At 38.1% G+C, this 26,130-nt stretch overlaps 1 protein-coding gene across 1 annotated transcript in view; it reads left to right on the top strand.

The window, feature by feature from the left end:
- The window catches only part of CLSTN2 (calsyntenin 2), a 496,583-nt gene that overhangs the window by 189,392 nt on the left and 281,061 nt on the right, over positions 1 to 26,130 (top strand). The window lies entirely within an intron of this gene.

Raw genomic sequence — 26,130 nt, 5'->3', positions numbered from 1 at the left:
TATACATCCTGGTGTAAAAAAAAAGACAGGGTCTATAATATTATATAATCAGAATTCTTTTAAAATTCATTTACTTGCATTTTTAGACAGGCAAAATAGATATTGAAAAGCTGTCTGGAACTAATACGCATATCTAAAACTGACTGCTCAATTTCTGCTGCTTCGGCATCAAATAATAATAATTCATGCCGTCCAGACAATTCTGATTTAAGGAAACACCTTCTGTGTTCTCTACATGTAGAGTACTCATAGGATATTTATGATTTCCTTCTTCTGTGGGCCACTTTGGGATTGTGTAAGTTCCCCTTGTCTACACAGGCTGGCTCTTTTCCTACAGTGGGGAATTTAATTCCCAACCTTTGATTCCATAACTAAGAACCTGCCCAATAAGCATTCTTACTAGCCGATCAGGTCATGTTTGCTTTGAAACATTTTTTGAAACAGAAATTAAATAGGTTAGAAAATTGAATTCAGATATAATTTATAGCTCATATGGAGTTGGAGCAGACCTTTACAGATATCCTGGAACATCAGAAGGCCAAACAAGTGGGTCTTAATTCACTTTCTCTGGAAGCAACATGACAAAACTCCTGTTGCATTTTGGACATCTAAGACAAGACTTGCTGGAAAAGACAGTAATGCTAGGAAAAATTGCAGGCAACATGAAAAGGGAAAGACCAAATATGAGATAAATTATTCCACAGGAAAACCACAGCCTTGAGTTAGAAGAGCTGAGTATGTCTGATACCAGCAGGACATTTTGGAGGTCACATTCATAGGCTCCCCATGACGTAGAGTTGACTTAATGCCACATAATAATAACAACAACACTTAGACTAGAAATATTTGAGTTGTGTTATTTTTTTTAAGTGAAGAGGTATGGAGTAATTTGTCACAGAATTATTTTCTGTGTATATTTTGGTACATTTTTATAGCAACACTCTTAATTATGAATAGCTTAAAACATGTTATTTATTAAGCTAACCTTTAAGTGTATGTCTTTCTAAAGTGAACTTGGTTCTCTCTCTCTCTCTCTCTCTGGATATTTGACAATGGAATTGTTCTTGCTTAATCATTAAGCAGTTTCTGTACAGTACCGCATATAACCTGAACATAGAATTAGACTACAAGAAGCCTTTAGAAAAATGAAGCTGTTTTGCAACAAATTTAATAGCTTTTTCAGGCTTAAATTCAAGACAGCTTTGCTGTAAATGTGGAATGAGCTGGATAAAACCAGGTTTTCTGTCATGTGGATCAGTGAAAGCATTTTCAATGTTACATACTTTGATTCCTCCTGCAGGCATCCCCATCAATTTTGAGAGGCTGAAAGTAAAAGAATGAGGCTAGAGTTCATGACACTGATTTCATCCATGCTTTAAAATGCTTCCATGGTTTCTTTTTTTGCAGACATTTGCCAAAGGAGGGCTACATTAACAGTTTCTAAAATTAAATTGCTTTGGCACAATATTTCTACAGCAGGAGTGGGCCCCATGATACATATACTGTGGAATAAATGAATACAATACATGCATTAGTTATCACAGAATCATCGAAAAGTGAAGTTGTAAGGGGCCTACAAGGCCATCAAGTCCAACCCCCTGCACAGTGCAGGAATGCAATCAAAGCATATCTGCCAGGTGATTATCTAAGTTTTTCTTGAATGCCTCCACTGTTGGAGCACTCATCAACCCCCAAGATAACTGGTTTCACTGTCGAACTGCTCTAACAGTTAGGGGTTTTTCCTGATATTCAACTGAAAACTGGCTTCCTTTAATTTGAGACCATTGTTTTGCATTCTGGAATGATCGAGAACAGATCTTGCCCCTCCTTTGTATGACAGCCTTTCACATATTTGAAATGTGCTATCATATCACCCCTCAGTCTTCTTTTCTCAAAATAATGTCTGAAATCCTGTTCTTGAAAGTTATATTGAGTTAGGCTGATGATGTCATCAGCAGTGGTGATTATTTTTGGAAATTAAATATATCAGATTTCTGCTCTGAAGATTCTGAGGCTGCCATGAAATTACTTTCATTGTTGGGAAATTACTGAGGGTTGTGGAACACTGAGGACATCTAGTAAAGTCATTCCAATGATGACAAGTTTCAATGATTAAAGACATCCTCCCTCTGTCCTGCAGCCCCCAAAATCAGAAATCTTTAATTTTGGTTTAAAAATCAATATTGCTGATGACACCTGCCTAAATTATTTTTGTTGTATTTAAAACATTGCTCTATTTTCTCAATATTAGAAACAAAATAAACAGATTGGATTTTGTGAGAAAATACCTATTAGTGGTATACTGGTTGTTTTTGCAGTTGAAATGTAGAAGATCACTCTCCCAGTAATGAGTGCACCTGTTACATATTACTGTTTTCTGTTTGGAGATGAGACAGAGATGTAACAAATAAGATACCTAAAGTCACTACTGAGCATCTGTATTTGGGATATGCCAACCAGAATTCTCTTTAATTTTACCATACAAAGAAGGACAATAATTCCGTGATTTTTGCACTTTCCAGTTGTTCAGCAAATGATCAGCTGTGCAACGAGGGCACAGCCAGGGCATGACAGCCAGAAAGATAATTAGTACCTCTTGTGAAATTGTCCTATGATTGTATAGCTTAGCAGGCTTCTGACTCCTATATTTTAGTAAATGCACAGCTGGCTATTTGGTACATACCTTAACTTTTAAAACAATCCATTTAGGAAGTGATTGATTTTGTGTGTGAGAGAGCGAGCCTGATAACTGTACATTTTCTGACAAGATTTCAGTTACTGTTCAGAATGATAGACTTGGAGAGCTTCCAGATATTTTAATGAAAAGAAGCTATGAGCCAAGACAGCAAAAATGAACATTTTATTTAATGTTGAATTGGTAGGGTAGGAAACAAATGAATTATATCACTATGACTGGAAGAGTACAATAGGAAAGATGGTTATAAACTAAAATCACAAATTTCACACCTGCCCAATGATAATCTTGAAGTTTAAAAACAGAATAGAAGCTCAAATTAAGAAAGATACTGTCCTTTGCAAAGATTCTCGTATGGCCAACTAGAAAAGTCAGTGAAGCTATCAAAGGTAAGAAGACATGAAAGAATAAAAAATCTAGCAAATCAACCAAACACTACTACTGTATATATAATTTCATCTGTCCTCAACTCAGCAGTCACAAATGTGTTACACCTCTCTAGCTTTGTGTCTCAATATATATAAGTATTTATTGTACCTATGTGTCTGATGAAGTGGACTGTACTCCACAGAATCTTACACTGAAATATGCCTGTTCACTTTCAGTGCCTCAAAAAACACTTTGTGATATTTGTTCCTCTAATATGCTAACATGATTCTGCACTTTGCCTTAACTATATTTATTTATTTATTTATTTATTTATTTATTTATTTATTTATTTATTTATTTATTTATTTATTTATATCCCGCCCATCTGGTCTATAGGACCACTCTAGGCGGCTATTTCATACAAGGAAAGTATCATGTTAATTAGCAGCAATGTACTTCTACAACTTATGAAATTTCACTAAAACTATCACTAATTACTCATAGGATTCTGGCCATATTATATGTTTAATGGATGTAAGACTACACCAAACAAACTATACCAAATGAAGCCAATGTCTTGTTCAATTAATAGCATGTAATAACTAAAAATGAGAATAATTGGAGAACTCTGCAGTGGGCTTCATCTTCAAGGAATGTGAGAATAATAGTGGTCCCTCACCTGTTGAATTCCTTCTCCTTATGCGATCACTTTAATTTAGTGCTGGAGCAATACTCTCATTAACATCCCCGAAGGAGGAGATTTCTAGGGAAGCCATCTCTGAGAGGGCTGCCACCAACACCCTTGATGGGGTATCTGCCCTCACCCACTCTCACTCAGAGAGGCTGGATGGAGCAGCTGTTTCAGGATCCTGAGAAGGACGGATGGAAGTGTAGGTACAGAAACAGGACGTGTCACTGGGGTTAAAGGTGGGTGAGGAGGAAAGTTCAGGGCCTTCTGCTGAATCCAGGACAAGAAGTGAGGGGTCTACAGAGGAGGAGGAGACCTGGGGCTCATTAACAGAAGAGCTGGAGCTCATCTTTTGTACTGCTGCTGATTGGACTGGGAATGAGATTATGAGCCTAAGTGACTTTCTGGTGGTCAGAGGCCATGGCTTAGGAAGTGGGAGTACTGCCACGTCTGCCCTGAGACACCCAATGAGTCTGTGATACTGACCCTCAGCCAGCTAAGGCACTAGTGTTATAAAGGCCAGCACAAGAAAGAAAGAGGTTCCTTGAGGAGCAGGGGTGAAGTCAAAGCTCACAGCCAGCTGCTTCTACAACCCCTCATTGAAGGCATTCAGAGACTGGTCCTGGACTGGGCTTGTTCATCACCAGGCCTTCACTAGCCTCCATGATGGGAACTGAAGCCAATACTGAATTGAATATTTCCAGGGACTAGTGCCGTAAACTCAGTACCCTGGGGTGCAGGAGGACAATAGCAGGGGACTGCTGTTGAAGAAACCTAACCATTAAAAAAAACTTTAATCAGCTACCTGGAGCCAATGGGGTTATTGGTGGGAGACCCGCAAGGCCACCAGATTCTCTAGGGGCAGGGGCAAAAGGCTTCACAGCATTACATATCCAACACAGTCCCATGTGCTTACAATCTGATATTGCTTCATCAAGCTTGAGGCTTTGTCAGTATTTTTTACCTTTTGTTGCTTCTGGGAGAGAGTTCATTATAAGGAACCTTGACTCTTCAGAGCAATGCAATCTGTTACCTTAATGCAGTGCTGTACGTTATAGTGCTCTAAATTCAACACACCTGAGAACCTTCTTTTCTGAGTTTTAAAAGTTATCTATGCAGTTCCCTAAAATCAGTGGTCTATTCTAGAACAGAAATGATTTTACTGTATTGTGATATGTCAATGCATCCTAATAGTTTAGTCTAGTCCACAGGGGCAAGCACCACTGAACAATATAGGTGAAGATGAACTAACTTGTTATACAATATCTAACCAGAGCTGCAAAATCCAAACTTCTACAAAGACTCCTTGGTACTAAATGGTAGAAATCAAAGAAGACTGATACATAATTTTGTGTCTAGCTTTAACAAAAGCATTGACTGAAACATACTTTGCTTCTGGAAATATTAATCGCATCCTATATGTTATGTACAGTTCTCATCAGACATTATTGACATTACTGTTGGAACCAGTACACAGTTTTAACTTGGTGGTTATTTAAAGAATCACTAGAGAATTGCATTTATGTTAGTTCCTGCCCATTTTGGTATGGTGGATGGAACCACAGTGGGCCATATACCCATCCTCTTGTCAAATATTTTGCAGTGAGGTATCATATGAGTGGTGGGAACCATTACAGGAGAGCCAAAAGGTAGATACAGGCTTATGTATTTATTCATTAAGATTACAATGTGTTTTAATGCAAAAAAGTACTCAAGGCAGCTTACAATAAAACTGAGACATAGAAGCAAATCAAGTAAATATAAAACCATAAAAAAGTATCTAGAGCACCCAATAATTAAACACCCTTTTGGCTGAAGAAGCCAATTCAAATTCCAATAGCATGTCTGAACATAAAAATGTCTTTGCTTCTGGCAGAAAAACAAGGTGGAAGTTGATCTAGATTCCTCAGCCTGGGAATGACTACTAAGGAATTGTAGGCATTTGTAGGCATTGTAGGCATTTCTGGTAATTAGGTTTACACAGTTACACAGTTCTCCTGGCTAGTGAGGAGATCCCATGGTGCTCCCCTATGAGAATAAAGGTGGCTAAATAAAGAAATACTGAATTAGAAACAATCAGTTCAGTAGCTCGTGAAAAGAGAGAACATATATTTATTGTTCTATGAAATCCATCCAGGCTAAAACAGGATTACAGCTGGACTTATGTAAAGAAGAACCTAATGCTTCTTTCTTGTGTGCAAGTATTGAGATGGCCCTCAAGGTCCACCATGCATTACACACAAAAGGGGGAAAATATCCTTAAAGCAGGAGTATATAACCTATAGTAGCAGTGAGTGAGTTCTGTGTGAAGGACAAGACTAGTCAAGATCTCCAAGCCCATCTGCCTATGTTTTGCTCTATCAACCCCCACAGGCTTCTCAAATAAAGCATTTTTACATTTCTTTAGTATTTATGTTTGCGAAAGATATGATACTGGTGGTTGTGGGACCAAGAGAAGAGCTTCCTTCTAAAACATAGTGAAACATAAGCAGATGAGTATATATAATTGCATTTCCTGGAACAAGCTTGCTCTAGAGTTTTGAAAATTCTTGATTTCATCCAGTTTATTGGTTGAAACCCTGTTTGTGCAACTTTGCTCTCATTGTGGTAATGATGTCAGTAGCAGCAGATGTCATGTTGCTACTGATTCAAGGCTTCCTTTGGGGATTTCAGGGCATATCTTGTTTCCCCTAAAATAAGACCTAATGATGAAAATAAGCCCTAGTATGATTTTTCAGGATGCTCGTAATATAAGCCCTACCCCCCAAAATAAGCCCTAGTTGAGTGAAACCCCGCCCTCCACCATTGTGCAGCAACCAGAAGAAGATGACAGGACTGTATTTGAATCAACGTAGATTGCTGTACATGAAAAAAAAAACACAAGACATCCCTTGAAAATAAGCACTAATGCATTTTTTAGAGCAAAAATTAATATAAGAACCTGTCTTGTTTTCGGGGAAACAGGGTACAGTGGACCCTCGACTTACAGACGGCTCGACTTACAGACTTTTCGAGTTACAGACTTCTCTGGCTGCAAAATTTAGATTCGACTTGCAGCCAGAGAATCGACTTACAGACCAGAAAAAAACCAAAATGGAATAAAAATAGAATAAAAACCATTGGTTATGGGATTAATCGGTTTTCAGTGCATTGTAGGTCAATGGAGAATCAACTTACAGACTTTTTGACTTGCAGCCACCATTCCAATACAGATTAATTCCTTAAGTAGAGGGTCCACTGTACATTTTTTCATCATGTTGTGTGCAAGTAGAATACACCCTGAAATCACCTTTAATCTGTAGTGATTTGCCTTCAATCAGTGGCGATTTGCTGTTGCTGCTGATATCATCTGATGATGTCATATGATGTGCAGCAGGATTTCAGGCATTTTATTGTGTTTGTTGCAATAAAGAGAAGAAAGGCAGGCTGGTAAGACACAATCAGTCTTTCACACAGCCTTATCCAAAGGTCTATATATTGGTTGAAATCCTGTTTCTTAGCATACTAAATCACAACTAGAGAAGAACCATTGAATCAATAGGGGTTTGGTGAGTCAACCTTTCCATAAATTTCATTGGTTTAATGGGCCTACTCTAGCTGTCACTTACTATGCCAAGCAACACAATTTCAGTCACTTTGCTTTGTAGCATACCAGAAACCAGTGAATCGGTTGCAACAATGGAATTGGTTATTCCCTGTACACAAGCTTCAGAGAATATTCTGGCCACAGCATGCTGGGGCAGCTGAAATTTCCAAACTCTTTCCAAAGGTTACATAAAAAGTATGTTACAGTAGTTCAAATGAGGTAATCCCTCCTGGCATCAGGAGTCCTCACAGACTTGTGACATTACAAAGACTTAGCACCGTTTTGAGGTTTACACCCTGCCATCTAACGGAAGGAAATGTTGCTGATCTGGCAACCTTAACTAGGCATTCTATTTATTTATTCTAATAGAATAAATAGAATAGAATGCCTATTCTAAATAGGCATTCTATTTATTTATTCTATTTATACCCCGCCTATTCTACTTCTACAAAGGAATAAAAATGTATACTGATGTAGCATCAAGAAGAATGCTCTGAGAAATAAGGCGTATGTTGTTGTTTAGTCGTTAAGTCATCCGACTCTTTGTGACCCCATGGACCAGAGCACACCAGCCCCTTCTGTCTTCCACTGCCTGGAGTTTCGTCAAATTCATGTTGATAGCTTCAATGACACTGTCCAGGGATCTCGTAATAAGGCATATACATTTTTAGTTAAGATTTTTCAAATCCTGTATTGCTTATCACCAGGCATTATAACTTTCTATTCTTTGTAATGTAAAGGAAGTGTCTGTTTAATGTCAAACATACTAGAATTATTTGAGTGTTTGGAGAAAATAACTACAATTTTAAAGGAGGACTAGCTAGTTGACATACTAGATTGTGATTTTGTGAAATCTCTTGAAGTAATTGCCCTCTTTGAAATAACAGGGAATTTCAAAAAAGTAGAGCTCAATTATTTTTATTACACCACAAGATGAAAAGAAAAGGACTACCGCTCTTTTTGTGCAGCATCTAATCTTCTCATACAGCATGCAGCAGGCTGAAGAAGATAATCAAAGTGGTTAGATGCAGTGCTTTGTCCAGATGTTCCATTTTTCATTAAAAAGTAAAGCCCACTGTGTTTAATACTTAGAGAATGAAAAGGCAGCAATCTATTTCCTGACTATATTTATTTTGTGCTGTCTTTCAAGGTAAGAAATGACCCTAGGTTCCACTATTGCTAGGTTTTTGCTCTTATTAAATATACATGCCTGCACTACTTGGAAATAAAAAAGGACTTTCATAGGCAAGGTTAAGCTTCTCATGCTGCTACTTCAGAGTGTCCTTGGTTAAAGGCTTGCCAGATGAGTAGAGTAATACACTTTTGGGTCACTTAAGGTAGTTTTGCTCCTAGATGGGAAAATGCCAAGTTGCTGCTATTGGCTATATCACTATTTGCAAAATGGACAATCTAATATTGATGTATAGTCCATTTTATATATTATATATTATAGTTAAAGGAAAACAGTTCCAAAATAGTACTGTTAATTATCAGAATGTAGCAATAATATCATGCGGCAGAGAAAATCAATATTCTATGAGGCAATTAAAAAAATAGGGGGAAGCTCAAACAAAAAACTTATACCTTTGAAACTGAACATCAGATCAACACCACACAGCACAGATCTAAAACTGTTTTAACCATCCCCTGGTAGGGAAGCAAGCAATTTCGAACATCCCCACATTTAAAATAGTTCATACAAATCAAAAAGTCTAATCTTCATTATCTTGAAAGAGAAAGGTTGGTTCCACTCACTTAAAAATATTGGAAAGAATCTGGACTAGAATACTCATCCTCAAAAAAGGCCTTTCAAAATAGAAAAACAACAACTTTGTTATAAGACCGAGCATACATGGAACAGGCTTACCAGCAAGAGTGTTCCAAAGTAGATATATTGTGGCAGCTTTGTGGCCCTGGAGGGGAAATATTTGGAGGACAATGGAAAGTTACAGAAGCAGTCAAAACATAAGATTTTTTAAAGAGTCAAAAACAGGTTTGCTTAAAAGAAAGTAATGGAGTGACTGTCCTCCAGAAAGGGCCATTCGACCACTTATCTCCAGGGAATTAATGTACAATTTTTAAAGGCATATTCAAAATATTTCTGAATTACAAAAGCACAGAAAAGTTCTGTTTGTCCAAGCCCTGGGTGCTTTCAGAAAATATTGTCTCAGGATTTCTGAATCCAAGTTCCTGACTCAGTCCTCAAAGGGGAAATCAGCTCCAGGTCTGGTGCAATCTGAATTTTTGACTCTGTTAATCAAGGTCCAGTTAGCTGACAAAGACTGAGAACTTTTTAACTTCCTGGCCAAATACGCATTGATGCTGGCAAAGGCATTCAATGTCTGATTGTAAAAATAATTTAAAAGATACTGTATTTTAAAAAGAGAAAGAGAACAAATAGTTAGAAGCTCACTTGTTTAAGCTGTTTTTTGCTTTGTGGCTGAGGATGGTCTGCTTGATGTTAGCAGAACTTTGGTGGCTATTCCATTCATCTTGTCACTATACAATTTTTTGGTATTAAAGGGGGAAAAATCTCTAAAGATGCTATGTGCCATCAAGTCCCTTATGATGTGTGGTGACTATATGACCTCCCAAATGTCCTGTCGTTAACAGCTCTGCTCAGATCTTGCCAGCCAAAAGCATCTCATGTTAGGTTGTTCTTTCTCTCTACTGCCCCTGCATCCTACTAATATCATCCTTTTCCAGTAGGTTCTGCTCAGACCTTGCAAAGTAATAGCTGTGGTTCCTCTGTTGATTAAACCCATCTCATGTTAGGTCTTACTCTCTTCCTACTGCTCTACCCCAGTTTTCCCAGCAATATACAGTGGTGCCTCGACTTATGAACTTAATATGTCCCAGAAGATGTACGTAAATGGAAATGCTTGTAAATCGAAGCTCCATTTCCTATTGAAATGCATGGGAATGGGATTAATCAATTCTAGCATTTCAAAAAATAATTATAATACCAAAATAATAATAAAACGCTGCAAGCCGCTGTGGCTGCAAAAAATAAAACAAATCCAAAAATAAACATAAACATAACCCCACCAGCCCAATTCCACCCTGAAAAATCCACCCAAAACAGTTTTTAAAAAGCAAAAAGCAGCATCTTGCCTTCACCACTGCTGCCTGGCCTGGGCTCCACCACTGCTTCCCGGCTCAGCTTCCACCATCGCTGCCCAGCCCAGGCTTCCACTGCCATTGCCTAGCTGGACTTCCACCGCCGCTGCCTGGCCCGGGCTCCACCACCGCTGCCTGGCCTGGGCTTCCACTGCTGCTGCCTGGCCTGGGCTCTGCCGCCACCATGACCGCCACCGGTGGGAGGCCTCCAGGAGGCTGAGCATGGCCAGGATGGTGGAAATCTGGGAGGCTGAGCCTCCCTTTTCCTAATTGTTGGGGCGAAAGAGCTACAAAGAACCAGCCTCTTCGCCACCAACAGTTTGAATTTCAAACCCTTTTTCCCTTCTTTTTTTGGTTCGTACATCGAAGCTCTGTTCACAAGTAGATGCAAAATTTTGTGGGCGGAGCTGTTCATATGTCAAAATGTTCATAGGTAGGGGTGTTCATAAGTCAAGGCACCACTATAGCATATTCTGGTCACTTCTGTATTTCAGTATATGTGCATGGAAGAATAGGCCCAGTTGACTCATTTTTTGCTCTAGTGACAGTTCAGGTTTGACTAGATTGAGCACCCACTTTTCTGTTTTTATTGTTGTCTTTCATATCTGTAAGGCTCTCCTCCAACACCACATTTCAAATGAGTTGATTTTTGTCCCTGTATTTCTTTATTTCTTTACAGTCTTTCTTTCATATGATATGGGTGATTTTGATATTGTTTTCCAGTAACAATTTCTCCTAACTCCCAGCTTCCCCCCCCCCCGTTTTTTTATTTCAAAAGATGAGGGGAAAACTTTTGGAAAATATATACCCAACATGTTTGTAGAGGTTTTGGTCCTTCAAAATATTTTGACACAGTAGGACTATTGCCACATCCCAGCTGTCCCTGCTTCTATCCTTTCCCAGTGCATATCATGTTCTAAGTTTCTGTGGTCCTCCAGCATTGGCTAACTCTACATGAGAAAGTTTCTGTTTGAATTTGTGTGTAGTGTATGTATATGTAAAATTCTGTTTTTAAAAGCCAGGAAATTCAGTGCTTAAATTGTTGGGGAAACAGGGAGTCATGAGAAAAAAGACCAACCTAGCAACCATTGACACTTGTTGAAAAACAGTCCTAATAATTGCTTTGTTTTTGAGTGAGAAGTGGTTAACTGATAAATAAAGGATTCAACTTCTAGGATTTTCTCTTGCTTTGTATCACTTTGTGAATGGTAGTGACCCAAGATGGCATCCTGTAGACCATCTTGACTGCTATCATTGGTGTTGACTACCCTTTTCTATTCAGGATGCCCTTTGCTATGTAAAGCTTGGCAGACCTTTTTTCCTGCTGGCAATGCAGTTACAATATTGTGCAGCAATATTGGGTCGTTTCCCTGGCTATAGAAGCACAATATCCCACATTCATAAACCAGAGGGTTTTTTTAAAAAAAAAATTAATATCTTCTATAAATATACAATAGAACACATGCCATTAGATATGTGACTTCAGACATTTCTGCATTTAAAGAATGAAAAAAGGTGATTAATTCAATTTGCCAGTGGAGGAAAGTACATTGTTCTTCTAACAGAGCAAATTCTTACTAGGAGCTGATTTTAGTGGTTGTTCTTTTAGACTGCATGGTTGCATCTAATTTCTCAATAAACTGTTATTCATTTATTCAATTGGAAATGTAGCATGGAAGGCTTTTGTGACTTTGGGGCCATCAGCTGAGCAGAAAAGTGACCTAACCAAAGTGGGATGCAGATGGTGAAAAAGTTTTTAATAAGATATCCTATAATGTTTTTCATTTATTATAACTTTCTATCCTTCTCATATTTTACAACTTAGGGTAACTTGTATAATGTATGTCTACACATTGTCTCAAAAGATAAGTAAACTTCTCTTCCTTATCAAGCTTATTTCTTGTAAAAGGGGAGATGATCCTTGCCAATTTCATCCAATGTTGCCCCCAAACAAACAAGAACAAAAGGAAAAAGGGGGGAAAAGATACAGCTAGCTGATGATTTTCTAGTTCTCAGAGTTTCTGCAGTTATAGTCAAGTCAGCAGGAAGTGGAATCAGCCATCCTCTGAAGTAGTTTCAAACTCTGTTAACAGCTGTACAGATCACCAGTGTCTGTATCATCACCAGCAGTTTTATTAGTGGTGAAAGTTTGTAATAGGATGTATTCGCGAAGGCTTTCACGGCCGGGATCTAATGGTTGTTGTGGGTTTTTCGGGCTTCTTGGCCGTGTTCTGAAGGTGGTTTTTCCTAACGTTTTGCCAGTCTCTGTGGCCGGCATCTTCAGAGGACAGCAAACTGTGCTCTGGTGTAGTTTGGCTAGGGCATGGAGTATTTATGGCTGTGGGTTGGGATGATTAGTGTATATTGTTGTGGGTGCATTGTTTTCTGTGGGTGGGTGATTAGTGTGTTTTGTTGTGGGTGTATTGTTGTGATAAGGAGATTACTGTGGTTGATGGTAGTGATCCCCTTGACTTTGTGGTTGGGTAGAGTTCGTGACCTTTTGCATGCTGTATTTTTGAGAGCTGGGAGCCAAGTTTTGTTGAGTTTCAAACTTTCCTCTTTTTTTGTAATAGGACTTTCACTGTCAGTATTTCTGCACCAGAGTTAGCATATCATGCTCAACTATGTATACTGTATGTCTGTTTTAGAACCTTACAGTTTAAGAGACTGGAGGTCAAAATGTGTTTGTATGTTGGATGTGAACAAAAAATGTTTTTGCATCTCTTTACTTCATCTGAATTCCCCACTCCTGGCAAAATTTGATTTTCCTATCAGAAAATGAAGCTGAATTCCCCAGACTCAGCAATTCCCCCTGTCCCCTCCCCCAGTAGGTTGCAGGATTCTTCTGCAGCAAAACACCCATATTCAAATTTGGAAGTAGACTTTCAGATACCTCTGCTTTTATTTATTTCTCAGGTTTTTTTGTATATTTATTTTTTCACCTTTTGACCCCTGGAATATGCAGGGACTGAAAACTGCCCCCTAGACCTATTAAAGTTGCTTGGCCAGCTAGGGCGACTCTCCATATGTTAAATGAAATGGATCCATTAAGGCTCATGTCATAATAACTCTGTTTATCGTAAAGATGCCATTGGCTTACTTTGTGGAAACAGGCTGATGCTATCACATTGGAAAATGAATGAAACTGGACCTTGAGACATGAGTCAATCATATGGTCAGTGTAGATTTCTAGTAATATAGTTATGGTGAAGCAGGTAGCCTGCTCGTTCTGGAAGTTAGTTCCATTTATTTTCTCTTGTAACATGCCTGTGGCACTTGTATTTCTCTTAAGAAGAATGTAAGAAGGCATAATAAATGTAAGAAGTCATAAAGAAAATAAATCTTCCTGGACAAAAATTAAACCACGAATGTGATATGACACCTATTTAATAACAGTGGAAACCATTTTTGAAAAAAACCCCCGCAGAATATTAATCATCTAAACTCCAACTAGAACAGACACACTAAGTTGAACATTAGTGTTATGTCTACATGAATACAACTTTCATATATTGAATATATCCACTGTAGTTGGGAATGACAGTTATCCCTAGGATTTGAACTTTTTGGCTATATTACATGAATCCAAAATGTCATGAAAACTTGGAATAAGCATACAAAAGAACATACATATAACATGAGTTGCACATTATATTTTATTAGCTGACGGAAGAAACTATCATATTTATTCAGTAAGAAACTGCAATGTTTGTTCAAATACAGTTTGCTGTTACCAAAAACAAACAAACAAACAAAAAGCACCACCCAACAAAAAAAAAACCCAAGTCATTTATGCTAGTTTTTGTTCAAAAAAGGAAATAAAACCAGGTCTACAGCTTAATGAATGCAAGATTTCTTGCTTATGCATTTTCTGTATGTTCAGAAGATCTGGTTTAATTCTCAAACTTTTGGGGGTGGTGTCAAAATAACTTTTAAAGAGGTTACACTGGTCAGGAATCAATCAATTTTTTATCAGGCAAACCAAAATAAGTAACTGCTCTCAGATGTGGGCTGAGAGTGAGAACATAAATCTAAGGCACAGGAATTAATATTTCAGCATTCTGCACTTAGATGTTGCATGTTGCTTTTTCAGTGACAGTGGAAACCTGGTTCTAAAGGATAGAAAAGGTTGTCTGTGTGGGTTTCTTTTTATTCATCAAAAGATATGCTTTGGTAACTGCATTTTCCTCCTCATCTTTCTAACCCATCTAATATTCTCTGGGCTCAGTTTCACATTTATTTCCATAAAATGTGAAATCATTAAATTATTCAGTTCTTACATATCCTCAAATTATTTTGACTGATATTTTTCACAGTTGGAGATGGCAACTGCAGGTGGTTTATCTATTAAGTAATTCATTCATTTGTCTAAAATTTGCATTCATGGACCACTTTACACATTTACCCATCTCTGAAGATACCTCTTGCCAAACAGAATTTCTCATCTCAGTTTCTCAAGCATGTCTGACATATATTTATTTTGTCTCTCAGAAACATCATCACTTAAGAAAATTCAAGGTCATCACAAGATAATTTACAAACAAACTGCCATTTAAGTGGTGCAGCATTAATTCTTAAGTCACCTGAGCATAGGATACATAACACTTCTTTATAACTCGAAGTTACAAAGCATTATGTCCTTGAACATTTGGTAGGGAACATATTACAGTAGTGCCTCGCTTAGCGACGTTAATCCATTCCAGAAAAAACGTCGTTAATGGATTTCGTCGCTAAGTGATTTTTAAAAGCCCATGGAAACGCATTAAAACGTGTTTAATGTGTTCCTATGGGCTTAAAAACTGACTTTATGCTAAGATCCTCCATAGGGGTGGCCATTTTCTGTGCCTCTAAAGCGAGGCAAAACAGCGGTCGCCATTTTATTTTTCCGGCGGCCATTTTGGAACCACCGATCAGCTGTGCAAAAACGGGGCTTTTGCGATGATTGCTTCTGCGCGATCATCGCAAACGCCCCGTTTTCACACAGCTGATCGGCGGGACTTCGGGATGATTGGGGTAAGCGCTTCCCCCATCATCCTGAAGCCCGCATTTTCACCCAGCTGATCGGTGGGGCTTAGGGATGATCATGGAGAAGCGCTTCCCCGTGATCATCGCAAAGCGATTTTCCCCCATAGGGAACATCACCACTGTACTTACTGAGACAGAATGCTTTCAAAATCTGAGAGAGAGCTATTTAAGAAGAGAAATTGTATACTTGCATTGCTGTTAGCGATACACTCTGTCTAATATAATAAGAAATTCCATATAATAAATAAGAATTTCTGGCTAACCTCACTACTGTTGCAGGCCATGTTGATGTTACTGAAATATGGTCTATCTTTTCATAAATAAATAATTATTTAAAGAATTATTTAAAGAAATAAATAATTAAATGGCCCCCTTTTGTATGCTTTACCATACATTTTGATCATGGGACAACATGAATCACTACTGTGTCTCAGTAACCATCATTACATACTCTCAAAATCCCTTAGACAGATACAGTGAATAGTTCTATCAAGCCTCCCAAGTACTTATGCAATTGCATAACTTAGTAATCATAGAATGGCCAACCTTTATAATTTGGAAACTTTTTTTATTGGTACTCTTGTGCAAAAAGCTTTGTGATCCTGCATTTACAACAACATGCTAATAAGCCAATTCTGATTTATGGTACCCAACACAATGAGGTATCCATTCAGATAGTCCTGCTATACAGTACATGCTAATATTTGCACATGATCTGATCCTTCAGGAATTTATTATTTATTTATTTAATTTAAAATATTATTGTATTTTATTATTTTACTTATTTTGTTATTTTATTCAATTTAAAATATTTTTGCTCTGCCTTAGAGGTTCCAAAGTTTCAGGTTACTTGTTTGCTTAATTTATACAATTATAAGCTATAATTGTGACAGAAATATATTGAAACAGCAGCGCTGTTAGAGTTTTAAGGGGAACTACTTTAACTCCAGCATAGAAAGGATCTAAAATGTTTCATTAGAACCAACCCTAGAAATGTTATCAGAGACTATGACTGGTGAGCTTAAAGGTGGAATTAAGATGTGTTAGGGAAAGGATCTCTCTTGTTCACAGAACATTCAACCAAAATGAGCTGAGATAAAAATTTCTATGGAGCTTAAGACTGACTCATAATGAATTCACCAGTTTTACTCTGATCAGCACTGCAGCTTTAAAAACTGGGGTTCAAATTGCCCCTGGGAAAAATGTGATATATTGAAGTAGGTTTGTTGTTCATAGGAGTAAGACATCTTTAGAAAGATCGATGAGTGGATGTGAACTTATAAGCCTCCAAGATGAACATTTCAGAGGAGTGGACAAAAAAAATTACATAACATTAAAATGAATACCAAGACATTGGTATACTGCAGTTATTATATACTCAACAAACAGAAGAAGTATAGGTGGAAAAGCATTATTGTACTGCAGAGGGCCATGATCTGTAGCATTACACCATCATTTCAGAAGGCCTTCACAATGGAGGAAAAAAGTAAGCTGGTGTTTCTGTATTTTCATGTCAGCCAAAATGCTCATGATTCAGGAATACATTTCAGTACATGTTCATAAAAACAAGTTCATAGTTAGTCCTGGGATCTATCACTTACAACAATGCTTACCCTTAGCTGTGCTGGCTAGGTCTGATGATAGCTTCAGTTAAACAACATCTGGAGGACCACAAGATGATCATTCTGCTCTTAGCAGTTATTACAAATTGACCAAGACACTTCTGTTTATGAATTAATCTGAGACTAAACGGAAGTAAGTTGTTTAGTAGCCAAATAGATAATGCCATATCTTTAAAAATGAAATCTGCCTAATGGATAATGAAGAATAAACAAAGCAAATGTTAGCTAGGTGTTTAGGTGTTTGTTTTTAATGATGAAAATATTCCAGGGGCGACCACAGAATTTAAAAGACAAAAGCCTTAAAATATAGTGAAATGAAGCCACCAATAGTTCTTGTGTGTCCTCAGTTGACCTGCTATGCCTAGTTTTGTTCAAGAATTTTTGGAGAACATTGTTAAGAACATTGTTTTACTTTTCAGAGCACTTATCCCATATTCTTTGGCAATTTCTATTTGAAGGAGCACTCACTGTTAGTATCTTTCCACTTTGATTATGTTTTATTTATGATACTTTCCATTTGAAACAGAGCCTGGCTACATTCTCATGCTCTGTCAAGTTTCCCCAATCTTATTAAATGTTTTTTTAAAAAATATTAGAGCTAACCTGACCATTTGAATGAAGTATACTCTGCTTTGCAAAGGAAGAATCCTTAATGATGCTAGCTTTCTTTCAGCTGTAGTAAAGTTGGAATAACTAGTAGAAGGATCTCTGTCAGTAAGTATTAGAAGGGAAGAGCTCACATTCAATTTCCATTCAAAATTCAGGATAGCATTATGGCATCTCAGTTCTAAAAACATTATCTGGAAGCAATTATCATTGTCTAGCATGCATGTCAATGGAACTATGGGCCACATTACCACATGCATTGTTCCTTACCCACTCTCTGTTTCTGTGCTTGATGTGAAAGTCTAAAGAGACTAGTGTTTCTTCTAGAACCTTTCATGTTATGGCTTCCAAAATAAATGGAAAGCCCATGACACAAGCAAGCTGGGGTGGGATCAGAAACTCAGCTATTTTATTTGTTTCTGCATGTGATATTTGAATGGAAGATTATTGTTTTTGCTGACATTAAGATTTAGAATAGTTGCAGGCTTTTGAATGATGTGGTGGCACTGTGGGTTAAACTGCTGAAGCCTCTGTGCTGCAAGGTCTGAAGACTTGCAGTCATAAGATCAAATTCATGCGATGGAGTGAGCCCCCATCGCTTGTCCCAGCTCCTGCCAACCTAGTGGTTCGAAACCATGCAAGTAGATGAATAGGTACCACCTTGGTGGGAAGGTAAACGGCATTCCATGTCTAGTCACGCTGGCTACGTGACCATGGAGGATTGTCTGTGGACAAACACTAGCTCTATGGGTTGGAAACGGAGATGAGCACCGCCACCTAGAGTCGGACACGAATGGACAAAATTGTCAAGGGGAACCTTTACCTTTACCTTTGAATTTCTAGCAAAATTCTCTTTTTCCTACACAGTAGAAATACAAAGATCCACAGAAGAGAATAGCTTCAGTTTTTCCCAGAGTCCACATATTTCTCATTAACTGGCATTTGAACTCTCAAGTAACTTGTTCTGAGACATTCATAGGAGAAAGAATTTTAAAAAACCACATTACTTGCAGTTACTTGAAATTACAGACTTTTGTACTGCACACATACTAGTGAACAACTGAACAGATCCATAGCACCAAACAACTGGCATCAACCCAAGAATGAGAAGGATAGAACACTTAGCAGAGAGGTGGGATTCTCTTGAGAATCCCCTGGACTGCAAGGAGAACAAACCTATCAATTCTAAAGGAAATCAACCCTGAGTGCTCACTGGAAGGACAGATCCTGAAGCTGAGGCTCCAGTACTTTGGCCATCTAATGAGAAGAAAAGACTCCCTGGAAAAGACCCTGATGTTGGGAAAGTGTGATGGCAAGAGGAGAAGGGGACGACCGAGGATGAGATGGCTGGACAGTGTCTGCGAAGCAACCAACATGAATTTGACACAACTCCGGGAGGCAGTAGAAGATAGGAGGGCCTGGCGTGCTCTGGTCCATGGGGTCACGAAGAGTCGGACACGACTAAACGAAACGAAACGGGATTCTCTTTGAATGTCAAAAACTGGAAGGAATTATTAGTGTTGGATAAATAGGCAATCTCCTAAAGCTCAAACTACAGGTGGTAAACTATGCAAGGTGGTAAATAAAACTCCAACAAGAATTAGAATGTCTAAGGAAGCGAAACAGCATATTGGGCTTAAATATTAATCTAGTTTGGGAAATTTACATTTTAAGTATTTTTATGTGCTATTAAGTCACATCTGACTTGTTGTGACCCTAGTAGGGTTTCCAAGGTAGGTGAGATATTTAAGGAGCAACTTTAGCATTGCCACACATCAGTAAGTTCCTGTGGCCATAAAGAGATTTGAATACAGGTCTCCTGCCTCCTAGTTCTTCACTCTATCCATTTACCATATTCTTAAGTACATTTTGGAAAATAGGACAAAGCCTGCTTCAGTCTTGACTTCATGTATAATCAGGGTCCAGAGGTTAATCAGGTACAATTCCAGCACATCAAAATGACTTACACATTTTCCAGTAATTTTAGAATTTAGACCTGTGAAGAAATCACACCATATGTTTTGTATATGATTGAAATAAATTGTCTGGATTTATGGATTGCTTCAGAGGTCTCAGAAAGATATGCAAATACTTATTACATCTTTTCTCTCACTACCCCCTCATGTCTTGGTAAAATACTGAATGAATGATGTAGCCTCATATTAGCGCCAACATCAGCATGTGTAAAAACATAAATAATCTCTCACCCTCCCCTCCCCCAATATTAGGGCTTTCTACAGCAATAGATGAAAAAGAATTGGAAAGAGTTGAGTTCTGTTGTCTTTTCTCCTTCAGTTAGAAAATGGCAGATTAGCTTGAATGTTCCTCTATGTCATTGTAGGGTAGTTTGGTACAACCTCCTTCTAATTGATGGGAAGATCACAAACCACAATTGCTCTTCTGCACTCCATTGAGCTACAGGAGTGTACGGAGATAAAATTAATGACCTCTAGAACAACTCTTACCAGGCAATGGAGAAGAATTTATTTGCCCCATCAGGACCTATGAAGTCAATGTCATTTTCATAGGAATGTAAGAGAATTATTCTGCAGACTGTTGCATCTCTCATTGGGAAACAGAATATCAAAACCTCTGATATCTGAAGATCCTCTTGCAGGGACCTCATTCTTCAGTTTCTACTCATGGAGAGCGGTGTGTGTGTGTGTGTGTGTGTGTGTGTGTGTGTGTGTGTGTGTGTGTGTGTGTGTGTGTGTGTGTGTGTGTGTGTGTGTGTGTGTGTGTAGAGCTAGTAGTAGTGCTGGATTATGTGGAGGCATTTTTAGAACATTCTTCTGTAATGAGTGAAACTGGTTAATTTTCAATGACTGGGTTTACTCTTACAAAAGGAAATGATAGAGGCATCCCATTTTATTCACGTTAATGACAACAGCAAAAGGTTTTGATGTCACATAAAACAGTGTGAGAACTGAAGCCAACACTGGGACAGCATTCCAGTGTTCAACAGAATGATGCCATGGCAAATTGTAGCATATAGGATATAGCATTGTAGGATATACAAGAAGTTTGGGAGGACTAACTCAGTCCCATTCTTGGACACTTCATAGTCTTCAGAGAAAAGGCAAGTGAATATAGCATTAACAAATCTTCGTATGATAGATCTAGGAGATATCTGTAGTTGACTTCCAAATCATTACCTAATGATTGACTCCCAAATGATTATCAGTGAGAAATGGATACGAATACTCTTGAGAACATTATTGCTTATTATATAAAAGAATAATTAAATCAACATCAAAATGAGGCCATTATTCTAGGTCTACATGTTTAAAATAGGTTAACATGATTTTACAGAACAGTTTGTACAAAGCTGCAGACATATAGTCCCTGCATATGAAAGGATCATACTTTCTATAGTGCAGGTAATGCTATAAAATAGTAGGGTTTTTTTCCTAATCCAGTTAGTTGAAATGTACCCTTTTTTGCTGAACAAGAAACATCAAAACAAGACAAAAGCAAAAAGAAAAAGAAAGAAGAAAGAAGATGTTATGGCACCTTAACGACCTTAACTCAGTCTTTAAGGTGCTACAATGTCCTTTTTTGTTTTGTGTTTCTTGTTGAAATGCTTCCTCAGACTAATACAGCTACAACTTTGAAAACATTTTATCTGAGCAGATGATGAGAAATCTTGATTAACCAATATGAATATAAATATAATGCCTGCGTTAATCAAAGCAGGATATAATTTGATTTAGTTTCTGTAGAAACTTTTGGAATTTCATCATTTTTCAAATGATTAAAACATTATTTTTAAAATAAAGAGCACATAGCTAATTTTTCTCTTTAAAAAATGAGAAATGATAATACAGTTCTTTTTTTTCTCCTAGACTGCTAGGTCTGGACAGACTTGAACATTGGGCCCTATCCAATAAGATGCAGTTCAGTGGCAGGAAAAGTAAGATCTTGCACTTAGGCAGGAGAAACCAGACGTACAGGTACATGATAGGTGGTAGCTGGCTCAACAATAGTACCTGTGAGAGGGATTTAGGTGTCCTGGTGGAGTACTGCCTAAGGATGAGTCAACAGTGTGCTGCAGCTGCCAAGAAAGCCCACACAGTCCTAGGCTACATCAACAGGGAGATAGCATCAAGATCTCAGGAAGTAATAGTACCACTCTATACCACGCTGGTGAGGCCATATTTGGAGTGTCCAATTCTGGTCAGCACAATACAAAAAAAGATGCTGAGGTCCTGGAAGAGGTGCAGAGAAGACCAACACAGATGATAAGGGGACTGGAGGCTAAAGCCTATGAAGAACAACTAAAAGAACTAGGTATGTTTAGGTTAACGAAGAGAAAACCGAGGGGAGACGTGATAGCAGTCTTCCAATCTCTGAAGGGTCGCCACAGGGAAGAGGACATTGATTTATTCTCCACTGCCCCTGAGGGTAGGACAAGAACCAATTGGTGGAAACATGTCAGTGGGAAAGCCAACCTGGAAATAAGGAGGAATTTCCTGGTGGTGAGAGCCATTAAGCAGTGGAACAGCTTGCCTCCTGATTTTGTGGTTGTTCCATCTCTGGACATTTTCAAGAAAAGATTGGACAGCCATTTGTCCAGGATGGTAGAAGGTCTGGGATGATATGAGGGCAGGGGGTTGGACTTGAAGACCTCCAAGATCACTTCCAACCCTACAATGATTCTATGATTCTAAGATTCTTTCAGTCCTTTTTCTATATCACAAATGTATCTGTCAAAGGATTCTTTCAGTCACATGGAGCCAAAAAACAAAGATCACGAGGAATTATTTTCTTACCATTCTGGCTCATTTTATGTGGAATGATCTCCATATTGAAATCAGGCAGGGGCTTAGTATGGTCCATTTGTCCTTTTGCCATCTAAACCTTTGGGTTTATCCTTGAAAAAGTGTTAACATTGTTTTCAGATAAGTGAATAGGAATGAAATTGTTATGAGATTGAAGGAGAGTGGGATTTGTGGTCAATGAGGAGGAAAGTCTGTTAAGTTTTAAAAGTAAATGAAGTTAAAGACATGGAAATGTGAGAAGAGCAGAGAGGTTGTTTTCTTAATTTACAGCCAAGCTGGTACAGCGTGAAACCTGATAAGGATGCAAGGACCAGGAGGCCTAGCACAAAGACCCAACAAATTCTTTTCTAATTGGTATTGAGATAAACCACCTGCATCTCCATGAGAATTGTAGGCGGACCAGACAATTACACCTCTTTGAGTTAATTGGTTTACAGTCAGGTAGAAGGAGGTCTGAGGAATGTAGAAAATGGGTGATGGTTTATGTTGCAGAGAGAGATCATGATGTGGAAGAGAACTTTTGCCTGTGATAAGTTCTTGGTGATGTAGCTTGAAGGGAAAAGAATGTATGTAAGAGAAGAAGGAGGTGGGGCTAGCCAACCTCAGCCCAGTTTTAGTGTTTGTTATTTTAATGGGAATTAGTTGTTGTATTTAACTATGGTAATCCTTTGAACATGTCTTTATGCTAATGCTTGAGCAAAAACAGTATTTCTTAATAAAAACAATTATAAAAATCATCACTGAGGACTGGTCTCTTGGATCAGCAGGATTTGGCTAAACCCAGAGGAGGGGTAAAGGCCATTGACTAGCTACCAGAGAAGAAGTCCTAATTAACCAAGCTGTTGTGAGTTCTAAGGAATCACAAAGCCCATGTTGCTGTATTTGCAAAGTACTGAGTAAAAGTAAAGTGTTCTTTTAAGGTCAGGCTTGTTCCAGCTGCAAATGCTACGCACTGCCGGAGGTTGAGGACTTGCCCCAACGTAAAGTGGTAGATTTGTGGCTTGTGAACTCCCTGCCCTAAGGATCCATGTTCCTTAGGGAGATTTGGTCCTGACAGGAATATATAGTAAGTATATATGCCTATATAACTAACATATCAATCATGTTTTCTCATTCTATCAAATGTGATAATCCTGACCAATGAGATGATCAGGGTTGAGAGAACCATTCCACACTGAAAGTTGCATTCAAATTATGTTTCCTTTTAGCTGATAAAAGCTAACGTCAAATTAGTTTTCTTATTGTTATGTGACATCAAGTGACTCTGATATGGCTTTCAAGATGTAATATTTAAGGAGTGGTTTTACTATTTCTACTCCACTTGAGAGTTTCCATGTCTGAGCAGGAATTTTAACCCGGGCCTCTTGAGTCCTAGTCTATCACTCTATCTACTACACCACGCTGGGTATCTTCGTTTACTTAGGAAATATTTATTACTTTAAAAGATGCTGATTTTCTGTTTTAAAAGTATAGACTTCAAAATAGTAATACAAAAAGTGGTTAACATCTCTTTTTCCTCTTTATGTAAGGATATTTTTCAAAAAATAAGTTAATTAAGAGTAAAAATAGATATGAAAATGGCAATTTGTTGGTTTATCTCTACATTTGCCACTTCACAGTAGTGCACAGTGGCATACTTCTTTTTTATGTATAAATTATAAACAATGCAAAGAAATAAAGCCATCTGTTTACAAGAGAAAAAAGTAAGCTTATAGAATAAAGGATTTTTGCATTTGAATTTCCCTAGAATCCTGCCCCCTCCCCCAGCATTAATGCCTTTAACACAATTTAAAAATGGGTAATATGTGGTCTCAATAATAATAATAATAATAATAATAATAATAATAATAATAATAATAATAATAATAATAATAATAATAATAATAATTATTATTATTATTATTATTATTATTATTATTATTATTATTATTATTATTATTATTATTATTATTATTATTATTATTATTATTAGTTTTTTAATATATCTACATTGCTTGATAAACATTGTGTTACATGGGTTGCTTATAATTATTTGTTTTTGCATTTTAGTGTCTTCTTAGTTGTCCCTTCAAAATTTATACATTTTTAAAAGCATTTGAACAATCATATGTATATTTAGCGTACAGTATTGGCTATTACCATAATATTGCTCTCATACTATACAATGTTCACAAAATCCTCTAATAAAATACCTAATAAAAGCAATTCTGGTTTCAAATCTATATAATTTTGAGGCAATTTAACCAACCAACTTTGTATTTTATACCAATAATGACTAAATAGTTTCTCCTTTATCTTTCTAAGTAACTCCTTCTCTTGTTTGTCTTTTCCCAATTTTTATTCCTATCTGTCTAAACATTCTGCCATCCCTTGTACCATCTAAGATCTTTTTATGTACTTGATCTATCTCCAATAGATCTTCCAGGCTATTTGTAATTAAATCTGCTGGTTCTCTGCCTTTATCTTCCCTTTGCACACCTAAGATTCTCCTTGGTTCCAGGATTAGATTTTTCTCCTCTGATTTCCTCCAACCCCTCCTTTGGTTGGCATACATCATCCATCACCCTCTCATTTCCTTGTTCATTTTTCCATGCCTCCTGTTGACTATAGCTATTCATTAACTGCTCGTTGAATAATTTTGTTGTGTGATGTCACTATTTCTAAAATTGCTTGAAGGGTAGATTTTGTTTCATCCCAAAATTTTCCTTGTTGCAGCATTATGTTCCAGATACCAAATAATTGTATTCCAATTGAAAGTTGTCCAGTTGCTTAAAGTAATCAGTCCAATTCCAGCAATATTTGCTTCAATAGGTACACTTTAATAGATTGATCATGTTTAGGGCTAAACATGAATCCAGTAACAGACGTAAAGGGTTTCCCCTGCTTGGAGACTCAAAGACACTTGCTCACCAAATAGTTCACTCGATGTTTGTATTCATAGTCTGATGTCTTTTGTAATCCAGACCCAGAAGCAGTCCAGGGTGCATCCTAATGTTTTTATTGGTCCACATAGGTCCACATTAACCAGGCACTCCATAAGATGCACTTCCCCCCAAAAAAAGTTGGGGGGAGTCCGTGCGTCTTATGGAGAGAAGCTGGCGATTTCGCCCCCACTGGACCCATGGGGGGAGCCTCGCAAGGGTCTGAGTGAACATTTCAGGTCCCTTGAGAGGCTCCTCCCACCCCCATGGGGCCAGCAGGGGCAAAATCGCCAGCTTCTAGGACCTTTTCTGAGCCTTTTAAGCCTCAGAAAAGGTCCTAGAAGCTGGCGATTTCGCCACTGCTGGCCCTGTGGGGGTGAGAGGAGCCTCACAAGGCTCCTGGAAGGCTCCCTCGGACCCTTGCAAGGCTCCCCCCACCCCCCGCACGGGGCCAGTGGGGGCAAAATTGCCAGCTTCTAGGACCTTTTCTGAGCCTTTCAAACCTCAGAAAATGCCCTAGAAGCTGGTGATTCTCCCCGCTGGCCCCATGGGGGGTGGGGGGAGCCTTGCAAGGGTCCTGGAACAGACCCTAGGACCTTTTGGAGGCTCACCCTGCCCTCCCTGCCGGGCCAGAGGGGGCAAAATCGCCACCTTCTGGGACTCTTTTGAGACTTGGAAGCTTCAGAAGAGTCCCTGAAGGTGGCGATTTCACCCCCT

Source organism: Pogona vitticeps, chromosome 3, assembly GCF_051106095.1.
Source record: "Pogona vitticeps strain Pit_001003342236 chromosome 3, PviZW2.1, whole genome shotgun sequence".
NCBI classification, from domain to species: domain Eukaryota; kingdom Metazoa; phylum Chordata; class Lepidosauria; order Squamata; family Agamidae; genus Pogona; species Pogona vitticeps.
The sequence above is the reverse complement of the archived record's forward strand: the minus strand, read 5'-3'. Positions and strand labels throughout refer to the sequence as shown.